Here is a 22,192-nt window from a genome sequence, read left to right as displayed (position 1 = left end):
TAATGCAAGGAAAATAATACAGAAGGAATAGAAGAACAAAAAAGACACAGACATATAAAAAACAAAAAGTAGTAAAGTGTCAGACATATAACTATATATTGATTATGTAAATATATAATAGCATTCAATATGAACAGACAAAATATTCCAATCAAAATGCAGAGATTATCAGACTGGAGAAGTAAATCACTTCCAATTATATGTCATCTATAGAAGACCCACTTTAGGTAAAAGTTACAAATAGGTTGAAAGTAAAAGGACTGAAAACATCAAGCAAACAGCAACCACAAGAAACCAGGAGTGTCTATACTAGTTTCAGAAGAAACAGACTTTAAAACAAACAAAAAACAAGTTACTAAAGAGAGAGGGGAACATTTTATAGTGAAAAAAGGATAATGACAAAAGGGTCCATCTATCAAGGATAAATAGCAATTATAAATATATATGACCCAATATGCACCATAAATGCACCACAGAGCCCTAAAATACATGAAGCAAAACCAGAGAAAAAATGGAAAGAAGAAGTAAAAATTTCAATAATAGTAGCGGGGTATTTTAAAACCCTACTTTTAATAATGGATAGAATAACTAGACAGATGAGCAACAAAAAAATAGAAGACCAGAACGACAGTATATATCAACTAGACCTAACAGACATCTATAAAACATTCTACCCAACTATAATAAACACATGCAACATTCTCTACAATAGGCCATACACTAGTCTGTAACACAAGGCTTAATATATGTAAAAGGATGAAAAGAATTGAAATCATACAAAGTATGTTCTCCAGCCACAAAGGGTGAAATTAGAAAACAATAACAAAGAAATTTGAGAAATTCACAAATATGTGGAAATTAAACAACACACTTCTAAATAACCAATGAGTCAGAAAAGAAATCACAATAGAGTTAAAGAAGGCTGTCACTCAGTCATAAGATTCTATTTATATGAAATGTCCAGAATAGCAAAATCTATAAAGATAGAAACAGATTAATGGTTGCTTCAGGGGTAATAAGGGTATTTGTGGGGAAGTGGGGGCTGACTGATAATGAGTATGAGCTTTCTTTCAGGGGTGACACCAATGTTTAGAAAACATTGTAGTGGAACATGCATGCATGGTTGTACAACTCTGAATACAGTAAATACCATTGTATTGTTGACTTTAAATGGGTGAATTGTATGGTAATCAAATTATGTTTCAATAAAGTTTTATTTTAAGATATCAGGTAATCTCTTGCTGATTCTGTTAGTGGATTTTCAAGTCATAGTTTGTCAAATTCTAGGGTTCTATAAGGGTTAGCATGAAGAAAAAGGAAGAGGATAGATAAGTAAGATTCCTGACTCCCACTTTCCATTTCAGAGGAACTCTGCTTTTACTCATTTTATGTATTGGTATTCTAGGTAAGATTTTGTTTGTTTTTAAAGTATCTAATTGCTTTAAAAAAGTTTGACATCCACTGGCTTATAGGATAAATTTCAAACCTTGAGTATGATACATAAAATCTTTTACTATCTGTCTCAACCTAATATTACAGTCTCATTTGTTTCCACTTCTTCCATGTGACTTCAGCCATGCCAAACTACTCACTGACATTAGCTGAGATCTAGATTCTTTTCTCTTTCTGATGTCTGAACAAAATCAGGGTTTTGTTAGTGTACAAAACCAGGACATCAGAGGGAAGTGGAGATTGCCTTTCGGGGTAAGCAACAAGCAGTACTTGACACAATATGTAAACAAACAAACAAAAAAGAATGGGATAGAAAGTTAAAATTACACATACACACAAACACACACAATCAATTCTCATTATTCATGGTAGTTGTGTTCTATAAAATCATCATGAACACTGAATTAGCAAATATTAAACTATTGCTCCTTGGGAAAATAAAAGGCTAGGCTCTTGCAAGCTTCTGGTCACATTTTCACCCATCAATCAATATGCAATCTTGTTTCACATGTGTTTCTGTTTAAAGATATCTTGTTTAATATATATTTTCAATTCATTAACATTGAACTCACAGCTGACAAGACTATAACTCATGCCTAAACAAAACTTGTCTAATGCTCATATTTTCTCCATAAGGCACATTGCAGCCTTTTTGCACTAAGGAACACTAGATAACACTTCAGCCCAGTGCTTGGGAGTCTTTTAAGCAGTGAAATCACTAACAAAATAGCACAAAAACATTAAAAAATGGCATTAAATAGACTTGAAAAGCACATTTGTTTACAGATGAGAGCTGAAGCAAGAATGCACTGTATCACCTTATTCAGCTTCAGCTGGGGACATGCACATAGGGTGACTCAAAATTTTCACTGTTCTGTGCATGTTCACAATGACTAAGAAAACACTAAGTATTGACTATGAGGTTACTAATAAGTTTTAGCTAATAGGTGAATTTGCAAATATGAAATCCATGAATAATGAGGATCAACTGTAAATTTTTCTTGCTTCCTTTTAAAATCACATTTATTTCCTCAATAGATTATGGCATTGACTACCACACCACTTTCCTGCTTCTTGCAATAGCATGAATACGCTTCCAGATTTTCTTGGAGTTGGGCATGGTTTTGTGATTGGCTTTTTGCCAAAGGAATGGACTTAGAGGTAACGTGCACCCTTTCCAGACCTGATGCATAAAGCCCTCCCACATAAGAGCCTCTGTGCTGTTTCCCCCTTTTCACTGCCTAGGATGAAGACAAGCCACAGGGAAATCTTGGGAGAGTCCTATGTTGAATTTGCCAGAGCCCCAGGATGGAAGAAACCATAGAAAAGAAACCATTATCCCTAAACCATCATCATTTGGAGGTGAGTTGCCCAACATGAGGAAGAAATACATTTTTGTGTTAAACCATTGAGACTTGGAGATTTATTTGTAAATAGCAGCTAGAGCTACCTAAATAATACGCTAAACAACTACCATTCCAGTTGGTATAAAAGGGCATCTATCATACTTTGGATATATCTCTACTGCCTAATTCTCTGGAGGATGTACCTTAATTTTCTGATGGGGTATCATTTTACTCACCTATCTCTGGTCAGCTTTAGCATCAAGGTCAAAATAATAACAAAGAAGGCTGAGTTACTGACTACACAGTCAACATGTTCCTCCATGCAAAGACTCATAGTGTTGTTAATTACTTTCTAAATTGCACTAGAAAACTTAGTTTCTGGATTATTTTATTAATTCATAGGAATGTATGGAACTGTTAGGGATATATGGTTATTTCTCTGTCTGTTACAGTAGATACATAGTTTGGCCTGAAAGAGACTCCACAGGGAAACCCAAGCTGAGTTCAATAGGTCAAGCTACATCAAATGCATGTAAACCCAGGAAGTGAAGGGAAAAGTTACACATTTTAACTCTCATAACATTTCCGGAATGTCCTTAGCTTCTGGCTTGGTATTCTCCTTTTACTTAATCTCCTCTCTCTTTCAGCATTCTCTTCACAGAAAGTGTAATTTAAGAACCTGTTGGAAACTAGCAAATTAAAATAGCTCCAAAAATGTTTTTTCCCCTGCAAGGATAGCACTTTGGGGGAAAGAATTAAAGTTACCCTGAAGGCTTCCCTCATGGGAGTGCTCTGCGTTCCAGACTAGTTACTCAACCTTTGGTCATGGACTGAGAGCCTCCCTGTCTCTTGGCCAGCTTTCAGCTCTCAGGACAGTTTTTCTGCATCCACAAACATTTACTGAGAAATTGTGTTTCAAGCCCCGTCTTAGGTACTACACTGAGAATTCAAAGATGACAAAATCTCTCTGTTCTGAAGAACTAGATACCTGAATAATATATTGGACAATGCAATAAGTACTAAAATAGAAATGTGTACAGAATTCTATCAGAGCAGAGAAGACAGAGCGATAAATTCTGTGCAGGTGAGAGCAGTGAAATAAGGGTAGGTAAGGCTCCACAGTGAAGGAGACATTTAAGCCAGCCCCTAGGGTTTATGGGATTTTGACATGCAGAAGCAGGAGAAGGGTTCTGAGTGGAGGCTGTAGTCTCTACAAAGGTCCTAGAGATATGAAAAAACAAATCCACCATAATGTGCTCAAGGAATGGTGAGAGGAGTTCAGAATAACTGGAGTACAGTAGGAGGCATGAAGGGGAAAACTAGAGATAAAATTTTAAAAGGTAGAAATGAGTCTGCCAAAAAGCCCTTTGACATAACTTGTACAGTGGCGAGTGGGGAGGACGGGATGCAATTTATCATCCCTTACTGCTTTTTGAGGAGGATGGAATCAGTAATTTAAAGGGTCTTATGTTTTTTCCTAAATAAGGTGATGAGTGTGGGTATGCATGTTTAGTATATCTGGTCTATTACAAGATATATAAGAAAGTTGATATAGGTACGGGACATAGAAGCTGGGAAGATTTAGGGCCTTCATGCTGGAAAAGTTTTTTTTTTTAAGTCTTCAAAGGGCCACACAGTTGAAAGAAGACTTTGGAAGAGAATGAAAATGTGTGATGAAGATTTATTGAGCTGTTTGCTGTATGGTGAATGTTGTCTGCCACTCCTATGAAATTGTAGATCACTTCTACATTGCTTGTTAATGTGGTGGTATGATGGGATTATTTACTGAAGAAATCAAAGAGGTGCTCAGTTCATCTATTGTTCAAGTTTGATACTGGATGAAAATAGAAGCCATTCACATGGAAATTACATATTTAGGCCAAATTTTATGTTGATCCTGCAAGCAACCAGAACCACTGATTTTACGTGGCTACGTAATATTACATTGGATTTTTAGGCCTAATAACTCTAGATAAAGCATGTTAACAAGTGATGGTATAGCAGAGATTATAAAATGCTCATCAACATTCACAACTTTTTTCTTATCCTCACAGCTAAAGCTACATTTTCCAGACTTCCTTGCATGTACATGTCATCATATGATTGAATTCAAACCAATGAAATGTCAGCAGAAATGAGGATACCACTATCCAGTCTAGTCTATTAAAAACATCTTTTACTCTCTTCCATGCTCTTTCTCTTTTATAGCTGGCTGGGATGGAGAAGATCCACAGTGCCACTCTGGAAGCTAAATGTAAAAAACAAGAGCCTCCATCAATGTGGGCCCCTGAATGACTGTGTGAAAGGGGGCTCCCCACCTACCTATTTATAATAGTGTGGCAATGTGATCAAGAAGTAAATTTGTACCAGATGCTCCTCAACTTACAATGGGTTACAAAACTTTCAACTTACAATATTTTCAACTAACAATGGGTTTGTCTGAACATAAACCAATGACAGATTGAGGAGAGTACTGAATACATCACTTTTGCACTATCGTAAAGTTGGACAATAGAGTGTTCATTAGATAAGGTACATTACATTATATGATGAATTCCAAGCATGGAAAGAGATTTATGCCATATCTTTGAATGAAGCAAATAATTTCAAAACAATATTGTAATAGGATCTAATTTTTTTTTTTTTTTTTTGAGATGGAGTCTTGCTCTCTCACCAAGCTAGAGCGCAGTGGCAGGATCTCAGCTCACTGCAACCTCCGCCTCCTGGGTTAAAGCAATTCTCCTGCCTCAGCCTCCTGAGTAGCTGGGACTACAGGTGCGTGCCACTATGCCTGTCTAATTTTTGTATTTTTAGTAGAGACAGGGTTTCACCATGTTGGCCAGGATGGTCTCAACCTCTTGACCTCGTGAGCCACCCGCCTCAGCCTCCCAAAGTGCTAGGATTATAGGCGTGAGCCACTGTTCCAGTCCTGATCTAATTTTTAAAAATTATCTTTCTCTTAAAAATCAGAAGCATATAAACTAAAATACTGAGTTATTATTTCTAGAAGACAGAAATATAGGCGGTTCAAATTTTCTTATTTTGCCTATCAAATTTTCAAATATGCTACAGTGAACATACATTTTTGTGGTCTTAGAAATAGACTGAATGTAATTTTTAAATAGAAATTTTCAGAGGAATGGGTCAGTCACAGACACTTGAAAGAGTCTAAAAGATCACTTTGCCAATCATTTTGAGTCATGGAAGAAGGTTATCATCTCTAAAAATGACAAGGAATAACACTTGCCTGGAAACATAAATACTGACGTAATAAGTAAAATCATATTATTTAAGAATCAAAATTTCTACTTAATTGACTAGCTGATTAAAAGCTAGGTGTTGATGAAATTAATGAGGCAAAGTAATCCCCTTACTAAGGCAAAATTAGCATACTGACTATGATGTTAGAAAAAATACTTCAGAAAACGGGATTCCCAGAGTACTTTTATATTTAAAATTACATAAATATATAATCTTGCCTGATTCTGTCTATTAATGTTGGTCCTTGCTGTCCATCCCCAGAAAAAAAGGCCAAAGTCTGCCAAAATCAATTCAGTACTGTTACACTGCTACTCAAATGTGTAACAAATAATATTTGTAAATACCTATTATACCTATATTCATATGTGTTTTATAAATTATATACACATTTCATAACCCCCAAAGCAATTTGTATTTTAAGGTTAGAAGTATAAAGAATAATAAAAAGAATAACAGATTTCTTTTTTTTTTTTGAGATGGAGTCTCACTCTGTCGCCCAGGCTGGAGTGCAGTGGTGCAATCTCGGCTCACTGCCAGCTCCGCCTCCGGGGTTCAAGCCATTCTCCTGCCTCAGCCTCCCAAGTAGCTGGGACTACAGGCGCCCACCACCACGCCCAGCTAATTTTTTTGTATTTTTAGTAGAGATGGGGTTTCACCATGTTAGCCAGGATGGTCTCGATCTCCTGACCTTGTGATCTGCCCACCTCGGCCTCCCAAAGTGCTGGGATTACAGGCATGAGCCACCACGCCCATTTCAATCAGTGCTTTGCTCCAATATCACACATATCTATAAATATTTATTGACTACTCTCTGTAGATAAAATACCTTACACAGAAACACCTAGTCTTTGACTGAGTCTTTTGTGTGAGATGAAACTTGGCCTTTAGTCTTCAGGGCAAACCTCTATCACTGCATCTTACTGCAATTACTTTCTGTTTCCTCTCCTAGACTATAAGCCTTTTAAGTCATATTCATGTTTGTCTTCTAATACTTAGCAGAGTACCTTCCCCATAGTAAGTACAAAATTAATGTTTTTTGAATGCTGAATATTTTGAGAAACTGATCAATGTTTTCTTAGAAATTATTATTAAATTAACAAGTAATTGTAATTTATTTTTTAATGAATTGGAATATGTTCCAAAAACTAGCTGAGATATAACAAAAGTCAACAGAAAAGCTGCTAACAACATAGACAAAGGAACATTAATAGAATTTCTCTTTCTGTTATTTTGCAAAATTTTGTTTCTTTCCAGACCTCAGTATATAGTAAGCTATTTCAACTTTCAGACTCTCTTGTCCATGCTAGATGGGTTGTGTTCTCTCTTACAGTGTTGAATTTCAGACCTGAAGTAAAAAGCATCACACTCTTTCTAAACTACTCATAAAAAGATTTCCTCATAGGTTCATTTTCCAAAATAGGACAGTCAAAGCTATTTTTTTAATCAACTCCATAAGGTCTCCTTCCTTTATAATCCATATCTTGCCTAGAGAAGGATCATTGACTAGGTAGGCTACCACTTTTCTATAAGAATCCAAACTTCTTTTGGAATCATGTGAATTTAGCATGGTAAAAAGTTCAAATATATCTAAAGTTAGAATGATGATGATCAACTATAGCTAAGGGAGATAGGAGCCACTTCTCTCCTGCCCAAATTCTACCTCAGTTTTAGTTAAAGATCTTGATTCTTTTTCAAGCGAAGTTTCTTTAGCCATTTAAATAATGTGGGCTTTAGTTTGTTGAATGAGCTTTAGAGACTTTTTGAAGGACAAATTTTAATAAATAAAGAAATGACCAGACCTAATTATTCAATCTATGGAAAATATTAAAAGGGAGGCCCATGGTACCAAATTTGCAGGTTTGTTCCTGGCAGGCTGAACTTCTTCAAAGTCAAATCATGTTTTAAATCAGTTGTAATTGAGTTCTTACTGATCTCTGCCTCACAGAACCAAGGGATAAATTTTTCGAATTCCTTTGGTAGAAAACCCAAGTATATGCCATAATATTCAAGTGTTTTCTCCATAGAAATAAAGTTTGCAATATGAGTGAATTCACTATCAACAGCCTGCTCAGATCAAAATCAGGTGAAAGCCTGTAACATACTTTTGTGACTCCTCTTGTGGCAATTTGAGATTTCAGGGGGAAACATTCTCCAAAACTAACAGAAAACATAACTCCAGTAATCTCCAAAAAATAATTTTTCTTATCTGTATTTTATCTGATATACTCCTAGGTGACAGAGAATTCACTTCCTTAGATAATCACAGAGAAAGCTGATTCTTCTCCTTGAAGAAGAGGTGGTACTTGTATTTGATAAACATGAATTAAGACTGTAACCCTAGATGCACAGATTAAATAAGATCTATTAGAATCATTTTGATTTTGAAAATGTATTCCTGTTCTTACTTCATATACATTCTCTAGCAGTGAGAGTTTAAAAAAAAATCAAATGGATTGCCTGCTATAATAAGTGAATTTTTAACATAGGTTATGTTATGTTGAAGGATAGCTGCTTTCTGTTTGGTACAGAATTAAGCATAAGGAAGGGGATGACAAGTATGCTCTTTCCCATGAAGTAGTCTACTGTGGAACATGGCTGTCCTCCAAATTATTTAAGGAAAAAAAAAACCCTAATGAGCTAACACCAGGGAAAAGCTGTTTCCATGGCAATTGAGCTATCAGAAAACCTGCAGAACAGAGATTCTTTCTCTAGGTAGTTTATGTAGTTTCCATTTTTAACTCCTTACTACTGGCAGTCAGAATCAGCAAGAGCTCAAGCTAAGTAAATGTTTACTTTTCAAACACCAGAATAAATCATGGTTTGATTACCATTTCATTAAAAGATGATCATTAATCCCCTGAGAAAGGTGAGAAAAAAAGGCAAGATGAGAAAGACATTTATGAAGAGCTTGGGATGGGGGGACAATGAAGATTTAAAAAAATACAACATGACTTCCCAGTTGTGCTTAATGAATGTGTACTCACTGCCAACTATTTAGTGAACACCAAGATACAAAGGAAAGCTCCTCTAGATCTGAAGTAATTTAGATTCTGCCACAGAAGGCCATTAGCAAAGAAAAAATTCCTACATACCCTTGTAAAAGTCTAGGATAGTGATACACTCAGAGCCTGAGGGACATTGAAGAGGGACATTAATCCCATTTGTAAGGGGGCTGGGAGTTGCCAGAGAAGTGAAGCCTATGCAGGTTTTAGAGGCTGAGTCAGAGCTACGTAAGTCAGTGAGAATGGAAAGGGCACTATAGAGGATCAGGGTAGGCAGATGAAAAGGGGAAGCAGAAAGGTTTGTATGAGAACTCCAAGCAGTGAGTTTTGCTGAAACAGTTATTATTGTATTGAGGGTAAAAAAAAGTAGTCAGAGATAAGATAGGACACAAAATAAAAGGGGCTATGACATGGGAAGATCTGTTACCTTTCTTGATAGTGGTAATTGAAATATACAGAATGACAACGATAACTAGGGCCAGCTCTTATTAAGTACTTTCTATGTATCAGGCATAGAAATATTACTTTATATAGTATAATCTAATTTAATTTTTACTTAACCTATGAAATAGATTCTATGATTCTCCTTTGTGATATAGTTATTTGGCTGACCCAACAGCCTTTGAGATCCCCTTTGGGAGAGCTAAATATTTGTTCTCCTTTACTCCTTAGCTAGGAGTGGCCATGTCACACAATTCTAGCCAATGAAGCATAAAAAAATCTGGGTTCCTAAAGAAGATGTTGCTTTTCTGACTAAAATAAGATAGCAATGATTATTACTGTCACTTCTATCTTCTTCCTGCCTTTAACAAAATGAAATGTCTGGAGTCACAGCAATCAATGTGTTACCATGAGGTAAAAGAATTAGGGAATGGCCTAGAGAAAGGCAGAAAAGCTGACCCTGAAATCTTCAAGTTACTGCAGCAAAATAAGCAGCTGCTTACCATTGTATTTCTTAGTGGGGGGAAAAATAAACCCATTGACAACTGGAAGTTTTGTTATGTACAGCTATGAATGTTCCCAATAAATATACCTGTTTTGTAGAAGATAAAAATGAGGTGTAGAGTTCTTAACAACTTGCTCAAGAGCATGCTGTTACCAAGTGATAGAGTCAGGATTCCAAATCAAGTTTGATTCAAAGCTTGGGCTCTTCTCTGGACCGGATAGATTCACAGCTGAATTCTACCCAACATAAAGAAGAGTTGTTACCGATCCTACTGTAACTATTCAAAAAATTGAGGAGGAGGGACTCCTCCCTAACTCAACCTATGAAGCCAGTATTGCTTTGATACCAAAATATGGCAAAGACAAACACAAAAAAGAAAACTACAGGCTAATATCCCTGATTAGCATAGATGCAAAACTCCTCAACAAAATCCTGGCAAACTGAATCCAGCAGCACGCCAAAAATCTAATTCACCATGATCAAGTAGGCTTCATTCCTGGGATGCAGGGCTGGTTCAACATACACAAATCAATAAATGTGATTCACCCAATAAACAGAACTAGAAACAAAAACCACGTGATCATCTCCATAGATGCAGAAAAATATTTTGATAAAATTCAATATTCCTTCATAATAAAAGCCCTCAACAAACTAGGCATCAAAGGAAACATCCCTCAAAATGATAAGCGCCATCTGTGACAAGCCCAGGCCCAACATCATACTGAGCAGGTAAAAGCTAAAAGCAGTCCACTTAAGAACTAGAATAAGATAAGGATGTCCACTCTAATCACTCCCATTCAACACAGGACTGGAAATCCTAGCCAGAACAGTTAGGCAAAAGAAAGAAATAACAGATATTCAAATAGGAGAAGAAGAAGTCAAATTATCTTTCTTTGCTGAAGATAATCATTCTCTACCTAGAAAACCCTAAAGATTCTGCCAAAAGGCTCTTGGAACTGATAAACAACTTCAATGAAGGTTCAGGATCCAAAATCAATGTATGAAAATCAGTAGCATTTCTACACATCAATAATGTCCAAGCTGAGAGCCAAATGAAGAATACAATCCCTCTTACAATAGACACACACACACAGACACACACACACACACACACACACACAGACACATGGAATACATCTAACCAAGGAGGTGAAAGATCTCTACAAGGAGAACTACAAAACATTGCTGAACATATAAGTACATGTTTCTTTTCAGTATAATCATCTATATTCCTTTGGGTATATACCTGGTAATGGGATTGCTGAGTCAAATGCTAAGTTCTTTGATAAATCTCCAAAATGCTTTCCACAGTGGCTGAACTAATTTACATTCCCACCAACGGTGCATAAATGTTCCCTTTATTCCTCAACCTCACCAGCATCTGTTGTTTTCTGCCTTTCTAATAGTAGCCATTCTAACTGATGTGAGACGGTATCTCAATTGTGGTTTTGATTTGCATTTCTCTGGTGATTAGTAGTGATGAGCATTTTTTCATGTTTGTTGTCTGCATGCATGTCTCCTTGGGAGAAGTGTCTGATCATGTCATTTGCCCATTTTTTAATGGGGCTGTTTGTTTTTTGTTTCTTGAATTAAGTTTCTTATAGATTCTGGACATTAGACTTCTGTCAGATGCATAGTTTGTGACTATTTTCTCCCGTTCTTTAAGTTTTCTGTTTACTCTGTTGATAGTTTCTTTTGCTGTGCAGAAGCTCTTTAGTTTAGCTAGGTCCCACTTGTCAAATTTTGTTTTTGTTGCGATTGCTTTTGGGGACTTAGCAATAAATTCTTCACCATGGCCAATGTCCAGAATGGTATTTCCTAGGTTTTTCTTCTAGAATTTTTATAGTTTGAGGTCTTATATTTAAATATTTACTCTATCTTAAGTTAATTTTTGTATATGGTGAAAGGGAAGGGTCCAGTTTCATTCTTCTGCATATGGCTAGTGAGCTATCCCAGTATATTTATTGAATAGGGAGTCCTTTCCTCATTACTTGTTATTGTTGACTTTGTCAAAAATCAGATGGTTGGCCAGGCACCGTGGATCATGCCTGTAATCCCAGCACTTTGGGAGGCTGAGGCGAGTGGATCACCTGAGGTCAGGAGTTCGAGACCAGCCTGACCAATATGGCAGGGCCCCATCTCTACTAACAATACAAAAAAAAATTAGCCAGGTGTGGTGGTGTGCACCTGTAATCCTAGCTACTCAGGAGGCTGAGGCAGGGAAAATCGCTTGAACCCAGGAGGCAGAGGTTGCAGTGAGCCAAGATCACACTATTGCACTCCAGCCTGGGCCACAGCACGAGACTCCATCACAAAAAAAAAAAAAAAAAAAATCAGATGGTTACAGGTGTGTGGCTTTATTTTCTGTTTCATTGGTATATGTGTCTGTTTTCTACCATACCATGATGTTTTGATTACTGTAGCCTTCTAGTATAATTTGAAATCAGGTAGTGTGAAGCCTCTGGCTTTGTTCTTTTTTCTTAGTATTGCTTTGGTTATTTGGGCTCTTTTTTGGTTCCATATGAATTTTAGAACAGTTTTCCTAACTCCATGAAGAATGATGTTGTCGTTGCGCCATTCACAATACCAAAGATACATAATCAATCTAGGATTAGATAAAGAAAATGTGGTATATATATACCATGGAATACTACATAGCCATAGGAAAGAATGAAATCCTGTCCTTTGCAGCAACATGGATGGAGCTGAAGGCCATAATTATAAATGAATTAATGCAGGAACAGAGAACCAAATACCATATGTTCTCACTTATAAGTGGGAGCTAAACATTGAGTACACATGGATATAAAGATGGGAACAATAGACACTGGGGATGGCTAGAGAAGGAAGGGTGAGAGGCAAGCAAGGATTGAAAAACTATCAGCTACTATGCTCATGCTCACTACCTGGGTGATGGGATCATTCATACATCAAACCTCAGTGACACACAATTTGCCTATACAACAAACGTGCACATGTAGCCCCTGAAACAAAAATAAAAGTTGACGGGCCAGGTGCAGTGACACACGCCTGTAATCTCAGCACTTTGGGAGGCTGAGGCAGGCGGATCACGAAGTCAGGAGATCGAGACCATCCTGGCTAACACGGTGAAACTCCGTCTCTACTAAAAATACAAAAAATTAGCCGGGCGTGGTGGTGGGCGCCTGTAGTCCCAGCTACTTGGGAGGCTGAGGCAGGAGAATGGCGTGAACCCGGGAGGCAGAGCTTGCAGTGAGCCGAGATCGCGTCACTGCACTCCAGTCTGGGTGACCAAGAGAGACTCCGTCTCAAAAAAGAAAAAAAAAAAAAAAAGTTGACAATGAAAAAAAAGCTTGAGCTCTTAAACATCTCAACATACTGGTAGTGTTTCCTCACTCTTCTTGCATGAAAAGGGGCAAAGTAGAAGGTAAATCCATTCCTATGTTAAAGAAAAAGAATCTTCATGGTAAAGAAAAGGAAAATTTAGGAATAGAAAAGCTGAAAACTCAAATTATTAATAACCTGACTGTTTTTGTCCCTAATGAAAGAGAAAATGAGAAAAGATGGAATAAAAGAATCTCTCCCCCTTCATGGGGTGCCCTCTCTCAGCTATCCAGAGCTTTTCCACCAGGCTTCCCTCCCTTCTCCTTTCTATGAGATGTGTAAGACTAATAGCTTAAGGTACTGCTCGTGGGGAAATAAAAAATTTAGTGAGCATGTTGACAATGTCTACATTTATGATCCAAAACTACAAACTGATGCTTAAGTTGTGGATTCATTCAAACACTTACTGAATTCTTTTTTTTTTTACAGTGCTAGTAGATAAAGGAAATTGGTTTAAAAAAAAAAACCAAATTTCCTGTCATCTCATATTACACCACACACACACACACACACACACACACACACACAGTTATTTACCCTACCACTTCTGTGGTAAATTGACTGTAGCTTGCTGGGCCAACTCCTCCATGCAATGCAGGTAGCTCTAATCCACATACTATTGCACAGCATTGTGATACAATGAAGTATAGTATGATGGTAAAGAGTGCAGCATTAGTGTCAGATTGCCTGAATCAGAATCTCTACAACTTACCAACTATATAACCTTGAGAAAGTAACTTAATCTCTCTGTGCTTCAGTTGCCACATCTCTAAAATGTGGGATAAGAATAGTACCTGTCTCATAAGGTTGTTGGGGTGGGTTAAGAGACGGCCCATTCAAAGAACTTAGATGCCTGATATGCAATAAGCACTCAGTAAGTATTAGCTAATTTAATTTCATTTGTCTTTGGAATCACTACTCTTCATTTCATCTTCCAAATCCTTTTCCCCTTCATACATCTGGTACTCAAGTGATTTAACCTTTTCAAAAATCTCTATCAACAACATTTGATTTTATAATGCATTTCAAATACAGTGTATTTAGTACATGCGCTCCCTCACCTAGGGGAATTTGTACCTTAAATTTTATCTGTAATTGTAGAATGAGTTTTCTACCAGTATACCAATAAATACTTAGAAAACTATATTGCTTGTCGGGAAGCCTGTGTAGCATTCTTAAAATCACAATAGGTTGGCTATTTTCTAATCAGAGGTAAGTAAAGCTCCAGGTTGAGCCATTATTTGAGATTTGGTAATTCACACTATAATGTAAAAGACTGCTTTACTGTGGCATCATCTGTTACTCTAACATGGCTACCTACAGTCCACGTTTGTAAGATGTGCCTTTCCCTACTTTGCTCATAGATTTTTCCTTTACTTGTTTTTCCAGTGTAACAACAACAACAACAACAGAATGATAAAAGGTGAGCAGCTACATAGGATGAAAACTGCCTTACCTTTATAAATTCCAGTAACAACAAAAGACAGTGTCTCATTCAACAAACTTGGCAAGTGCCTGAGCAAATACCAGGGATGTTTTAACAAATATATGCTTTAGGTTTCCCATACTCAACTCTGTCTCACCACAAGGAAAACCCTATTCTTCAGGAAAAAGGTGCCCATCACATCTTCCAAGAATATGTAAATACTGTTTTGGAACCATCAAGTTTAAGGTAACCTATGTAACATACACAGATGACACACTTTTCACACGGAGTGCCAACTGTATTTCAATTTAAGTCTTTTCAGAAGTATGTTAGAAGGGGTCCAAATGTATTTCATCAAAACTGTATATAAAAATTAAACAGAATAGTCTTGCATAAAAGAAAAAATTTTCATAAAAATAGAAAAGATCATGCCTCTTTAGTACAAAAGAATTAATATAATTACTGTTTAATAAAATCTTGTCTTTCCTCATTAGCTTTGACTGTAATAAACAAAACTCACTTTTAAGGATATAGCTCTGTTGCAGCTTGGCTATGTAACTGCAATTTAAAAACTGGCTTAAATATCAATTTTAAGTCTATATGCAATATTACAGATAACTTATTTATTTATAAGAAGAAAATTATTCTAAACATCAATAAGAGAATGACCTTATGAAAAGGAGGATGATCAGAGTAATTCAGTAAATCATTATTCTAGAAAGAGTAAGATTTGCTCCTTAAAACCCTCTTGAGAGTCTTATTACCACAAATTATTTTTGGGTTTTTATGTTTGTTTGTTTGTTTGTTTTTTGAGACAGAGTCTCGCTCTGTCACCCAAGCTGGAGTGCAGTGGCACCATCTCCGCTCACTGCAACCTCTGCCTCCCGGGTTTAAGTGACTCTCCTGCCTCAGACTCCTGAGTAGCTGGGATATCAGGCGCCCACTACCACGCATGGCTAATTTTGTTGTATTTTTAGTAGAGATGGGGTTTCACCATGTTGGTCAGGCTAGTTTTGAACTCCTGACCTCAGACAATCTGCCCGCCTTGGCCTCCCAAAGTGCTAGGATTATAGGCATAAGCCACCGCGCAGGGCCTATTTTTGTTATTTTTTCAAAGTGCACTTAAATAGTTCTGTGTGGCCTAAAAGATTGAAAAAAAAAACCACTTTATTTTCCTTGTTATTATTTTGATTGGAAAATAAAATTATACATATTTATAATGTCCAATGTGATTTTTCGATGTATGCCTTGTGAGATGATTAAATCAAGCTCATTAACATAATCCCTCACCTCTTATATGTATCACTTTTTGTGATGAGAACTTTTAAAATCTGTCTTCACAATTTTCAAGTATACATTATTATTTACTATAGTCACCACAATACACTTTCACAGTGCTGTCACTATTTCTCAAGCCACCCTTTTCTCCATTCATCCTCTGTGGCACTTAAAACTTCAGTCATGCTCAACAACTTGCAGTTCCCTAAACAGGCCATAACTCCGGGCTTTTGTTCAAGACTTTTATTCTGCCTAGAATTCATATTCTCTTTTTGACCATTAGGGTAACTTGTATTTATCTTACATATTTCAATTAAAACACTATCTCCTCAATGTAAAGCTTCTGCCAGTGGAATGGGCTCCTCTTACTCCTTAGAGTCTTATTGAATTTTTGTCTATCATTTTATTACAATGGTTCTGCTACTGTATTATCGTTGTTTCCATGCATGTCTTCCAACTAGACTGTAAATAATCCTAGTATAAAGGCCATGCCTGTCCAGCTTTATTATTCTCTAATACCTGGTATAATATCTCACATATATTAGGCCTGTAACTTATATTAAATGAATGAACCTTTAGAGGTCTTATCAACCATTTTGGTTATACACCAACTGTGTTTATTATACAAGAATCATGAAAGGTCTGAGATTCTATCCTACTTCCAAGGTAATAATTTAGCCCAAAGCAATCTCATAGATGCTGGCAAAAGAAAGCACAACACTAGGGTAGAGTAAAAGGACAGACTGTTATAGCAGTAACAATAGCCAGAGTACCAGCATATTTTACACTATTTCCCCCTGCTCCAGGTCCCACAAAGGCAACACAAATTGGCCCAGATGGATGCCTGGACATACAGTGGGTTACACTACAGGAGATAAAACCTGAGCTTAGGGAACCCAAATCTTTTTACCTTTGCTTTAGAGTGGGGCACTCTATCTTTCCAGGTATATTCACTATACCAATATCTTTAAAGAGATAGTCCAGAAAAAGAAAAGTTAGTTATTCTGCTTGCAAGATACACAGAAACATAAGATACTCAAGGAAAATTATCCCTCAGCAACATTCATGAAAAAGAAGGATGCACATCTATGGACAAAATTTATCTAACCTCACTTAAATTTTCAGAGGGAATCTCTTATTACATTCCAAGGATATTGTAACTTAAATACATTCCTTGACTAATATCAATTTTTTGTATCTCCCAATAATTACCTTGGAGGTGTCTAGATTCTACTATAACTGTGACTGAGGTATTTATAGCTCACTGAATGGCTATGTGCTTCCTACATTACCAGTGCCATTGCTGTTAGGTGGGAACACATGATGAGTTCTTCTCAATGAACTGTGAATAGTAATGACCTTTCATACTTCTAAGACAGAGTAAGAGAAGGCTTGAGTTCTCCATTCTCTTCCCTCCTTTGATATAGAAATTATGGAGTTTTTTTAATTGGCAATGTTTTTGAATAATTCACGTACAATAAATTGTGTATAAAGTGGACAATCTGGTGACTGTTGTATATACCTGTGAAAATATCATCACAATCAAAATAGTGAACATACCCATCACTCCCTAGAGCTACCTCCTGTCCCTTTGTAATCCATTCCTCTCTTAATCTCCAAATCTAAATCCATAGGGAACAAATTATGGTCTTTCTGTCACCATAGAATGGTTTGTCTTTTTCTAGAATTTTACATGATTAGAATTATAAATTGGCTTTTTCTGAGTTATTTCACTCAGTGACATATTTGAAATTCAGCCATATTGCTCAGTGGTTCCATTATATAACCATACCACAATTTGTTTACCCATTCACTGATTGATGGGCATTTGGGTTGTTTCCAGGTTTGGGCTATTGCAAATAAAACATGATCATTCATGTACAAGTCTTTGTGAGCACAAATGCTTTCATTTCTTTCGAGTAAATGTGTAACGTTACAATGGCTAGATGATATGGTAGATGTATGTCTAACTTGTTTTAATGTCAGGAAGAATTAAAACCACAAAGAGTTGCTACTGAATACCCACAAAGATAGCTATAATTTTAAAAATCGAATATAACAAGTATTGAGAATTTCTTTTGGGGTTATGGAAATGTTTTGGAACTACATAGGAGTGGTGCTTGCACAACATTGTAAATGTACTAAATGCCACTGAAATGTACACTTTAAAAGCATTATGTTATGTGCATAACACCTCAAAAAAAGACTTTCAAAATGAAAGCTATTTAAAATTACTAATTAGACTATTTAAAATTACATACTTTAATGACCATTTAAAATTACTAATATTGGTGAATGAGAATTTCAGCTGTTTTACATCATCACCAACCCTTGGTATATTCAGTCTTGTTAATGTTAGATATTCAGTGGAAATATAGTGGTATGTCATTGTGGTTTTGTTTTACATGTCCCTAATGACCAATAATGTTCAACATCTGTTCTTATGCTTACTTTCTATATGCGTGTCTTCTTGTTAAAGTGTCTTTTCAAATCTTTTGCTCAATTTTCAGTGATTTTTTTTTTTTTTTTGAGACAAGGTCTCGCCCTGTCTCCCAGGCTGGGATGCAGTGGCTCAATCTTGGCTCACTGAAACCTCTACCTCCCAGGTTCGGGTAACCTTCCTGCCTCAGACTCTGAAATAGCTAGGACTACAGGCATGCACCACCACACCCGGCTAATTTTTTGTATGTTTTGTAAAGATGAGGTTTTACCATGTTGCCCAGGCTGGTCTCAAACTGCAGAACTCAAGCGATCTGCCTGTCTCAGCCTCCAAAAGTGCTGGGATTATAGGCGAGAGCTAACACATCCAGCCTTGATTATTTTGAGGTCTTCTAACTGTTAAGTTGTAAGAATTTCTTGTGTATTCTAGATACAATTCCTTTATTGAATACAGTCTCCAATTTAAGATTTTGGCTTAAGATTTTTTTGGGCGGTTTCTCTTTCCAGCCAGCGCCAAGCGATGGGCATCTCTCGGGACAACTGGCACAAGCGCCGCAAAACCGGGGGCAAGAGAAAGCCCTACCACAAGAAGCGGAAGTATGAGTTGGAGCGCCCAGCTGCCAACACCAAGATTGGCCCCCGCGGCATCCACACAGTCCGTGTGCAGGGAAGTAACAAGAAATACCGTGCCCTGAGGTTGGACGTGGGGGAATTTCTCCTGGGGCTCAGAGTGTTGTACTCGTAAAACAAGGGTCATCGATGTTGTCTACAATGCATCTAATAACGAGCTGGTTCATACCAAGACCCTGGTGAAGAATTGCATCATGCTCATCGACAGCACACCGTACCGACAGTGGTAAGATGTCCCACTACGTGCTGCCCCTGGGCCGCAAGAAGGGAGCCAAGCTGACTCCTGAGGAAGAAGAGATTTTAAACAAAAAACGATCTAAACAAATTGAGAAGAAATATGATGAAAGGAAAAAGAATGCCAAAATCAGCAGTCTCCTGGAAGAGCAGTTCCAGCAGGGCAAGCTTCTTGCATGCATCGCTTCAAGGCCGGGACAGTGTGGCCGAGCAGATGGCTATGTGCTAGAGGGCAAAGAGTTGGAGTTCTATCTTAGGAAAATCAAGGCCCGGAAAGGCAAATAAATCCTTGTTTTGTCTTCACCCATGTAATAAAGGTGTTTATTGTTTTGTTCCCCCCCCAAAAAAAAAGATTTTTTAAAGTTTATGATTGGTTTATCAAGATATAAACCTATCATAAGTCAAGGAGCATCTAGCCTTATAATGGCTTGACTTACGATTTTTTCATGTTACAGTGGGTTTGCCAAGGTATTAAATGCACTTTTGACTTATCATATTCTTGACTTATGATGGGTTTATCAAGATGTAACTCAATTGTAAGTGAAGGAGCATCTGTAAATATTTTGCAAATATTTTCTCCAATATTTAGATTGACTTTTAATTTTGTAACGTTTTGAAGAACCAAAATTATTAAATTTGATAAAATGTAACATTAATGTTTTTCTTTTCTAGTTTATGCTTCTTGTGTTTTACTTAATAAATCTTTGCCTAATTCATGATTTTTAAATTTTTCTGCCATATTTTCTTTTAGAGGTTTTATAGTTTCAGCTTTTACACTTAGGTCTGTGATCCATTTTGAGTTAATTTTGTAAATGGTGTGAAGACTTTCTTTATATATTTTATGTTATTGCTTATATCCAATCAATTGACCTAGCACCATTTGTTGAAAAGATCCATCAAATGCCTTGACAACTTTGTTGAAAATCAGTTGACCATATATGTCAACCTATTTCTTGAATTTGAATTCTGTTCTATTGATCTGTATGTCTATATAAATAATTCTAATACTTCTCTACTTCATAAGTAACAAATTAAATTTTATTAATATGCTTTTATTTTCAATAATTTTAGATTTACAGATAAATTGAAGGTACAGAGAAATCCCAAAATCCTACTTTATGTTTTTGTTTGCTTTGTAGATGATTGGTTGGCTCTAAGTGTTTGGCTCTATTTCTGGGTTCTCTACTCTGTGCCACTGGTCTGTGTGCCCATTTTTATATAAGTACCATGATGTTTCAGTGAATATATCCTTATAGTACAGTTTGAAGTTGGGTAATGTTATACTTCCAGATTTGTTCTTTTTGCTTAGTCTTGCTTTGGCTATGCAGGCTCTTTTTTGGTTCCATATGAATTTTAGAATTGTTTTTTCTAGTTCTGTGAAGAATGATGATGGTATTTCGATGGGAATGGCATTGAATTCGCAGACTGCTTTTGGTGGTACGGTCATTTTCACAGTACTGATTGCACCCATCCATGAGCATTGGATGCATTTCCATTTGTTTGTGTTGTCTATGATTTCTTTCAGCAGTGTTTGTACTTATCCCTGTAGAGGTCATTCATCTCCTTGGTTAGGTATGTTCCTAAGTATTTTTTTTTTTTTTTGCAGCTATTGTAAAAAGGGTTGAGTTCTTGACTTGGTTCTCAGCTTGGCTGCTGCTGGTGTATAGCAGTGCTACTGATTTGCGTACATTGATTTTGTATCCTGAAACTTTACCGAATTCATTTATTATGTTGACTAGAAGTGCTGAAAGTGGGCATCCTTGTTTTCTTCCAGTTCTCAGTGGGAATGCTTTCAACTTTTCCTCAGTTGGTATAATGTTGGCTGTGGGTTTGTCACTGATGGCTTTTATTACCTTAAGGTATGACCTTTCTTCCTGGTTCAATCCAGGAGGGTTGTACATTTCCAGGAATTTATCCATCTCCTCTAGGTTTTCTAGTGATTGAACTGTGGCCTGGGAGAGTACTTGCTATAATTCTTATTTTCTTAAGTTTATTGAGACTGGTTGTGGTCTATCATGTGGTCTATCTTGGAGAATGTTCCACATGCTCATGAAAAGAATGTATATTCTGCAGTTGTTGGGTAGAATGGTCTGTAAATATCTGTTAAGTCTATTTGTTCTAGGGTATAGTTTAAGTCCACTGTTCCTTTGTTGACTTTCTGTCTTGATGGCCTGTCTAGGGCTGTCAGTGGAGTACTGAAGTCCCCGGCAACTATCTCATTTCTTAGGTATAGTAGCAATTGTTTTATAAATTTGGGAGCTCCAGTGTTAGGTCCATATATATTTTGAATTGTAATATTTTCCTGTTGGACTAGTCCTCTTACGATTACACAATGTCTCACTTTGTCATTTTTAATGGTTGTTAAAAAGTCCGTTTTGTCTGATATAAGAATAGCTACTCCTGCTCACTTTTGGTGTCCATTTGCATGAAATATTTTTTTCCATCCCTTTATCTTAAGTTTATGTGAGTTCTTATGTGTTAGGTGAGTCTCTTGAAGACAGTAGATACTTGGTTGGTGAATTCTTATCCATTCTGCCATTATGTATCTTTTAAGTGGAGCACTCAGGCCATTTACATTCAACATCAGTATTGAGATCGTGGGGTACTATTCTATTCATCATGCTAGTTGTTGCCTGAATACCTTGGTTTTTTTTTTTTTTTTTTTTCATTATGTTACTGTTTCATGGGTCCTGTGAGATGTATGCTTTAAGAAGGTTCTATTTTGGTGTATTTCAAGGTTTTGTTTCAAGATTTAGAGCTCCTTTTAGCAGTTCTTGTAGTGCTGGCTTGATAGTGACAAATTCTCTCAGTATTT

The 22,192-nt window shown here is 36.7% G+C and overlaps 1 pseudogene; it reads left to right on the top strand.

Annotated features, from left to right (window-relative positions):
• Window positions 1-18,999: 18,999 nt before the first annotated feature.
• On the top strand, window positions 19,000-19,714 carry LOC100990843 (small ribosomal subunit protein eS8-like; annotated as a pseudogene).
• Window positions 19,715-22,192: the final 2,478 nt, after the last annotated feature.

This window comes from Pan paniscus, chromosome 4 (assembly GCF_029289425.2).
Source record: "Pan paniscus chromosome 4, NHGRI_mPanPan1-v2.0_pri, whole genome shotgun sequence".
Taxonomy (NCBI): Eukaryota; Metazoa; Chordata; class Mammalia; order Primates; family Hominidae; genus Pan; species Pan paniscus.
This window is presented reverse-complemented; position numbering and strand designations above follow the sequence as displayed.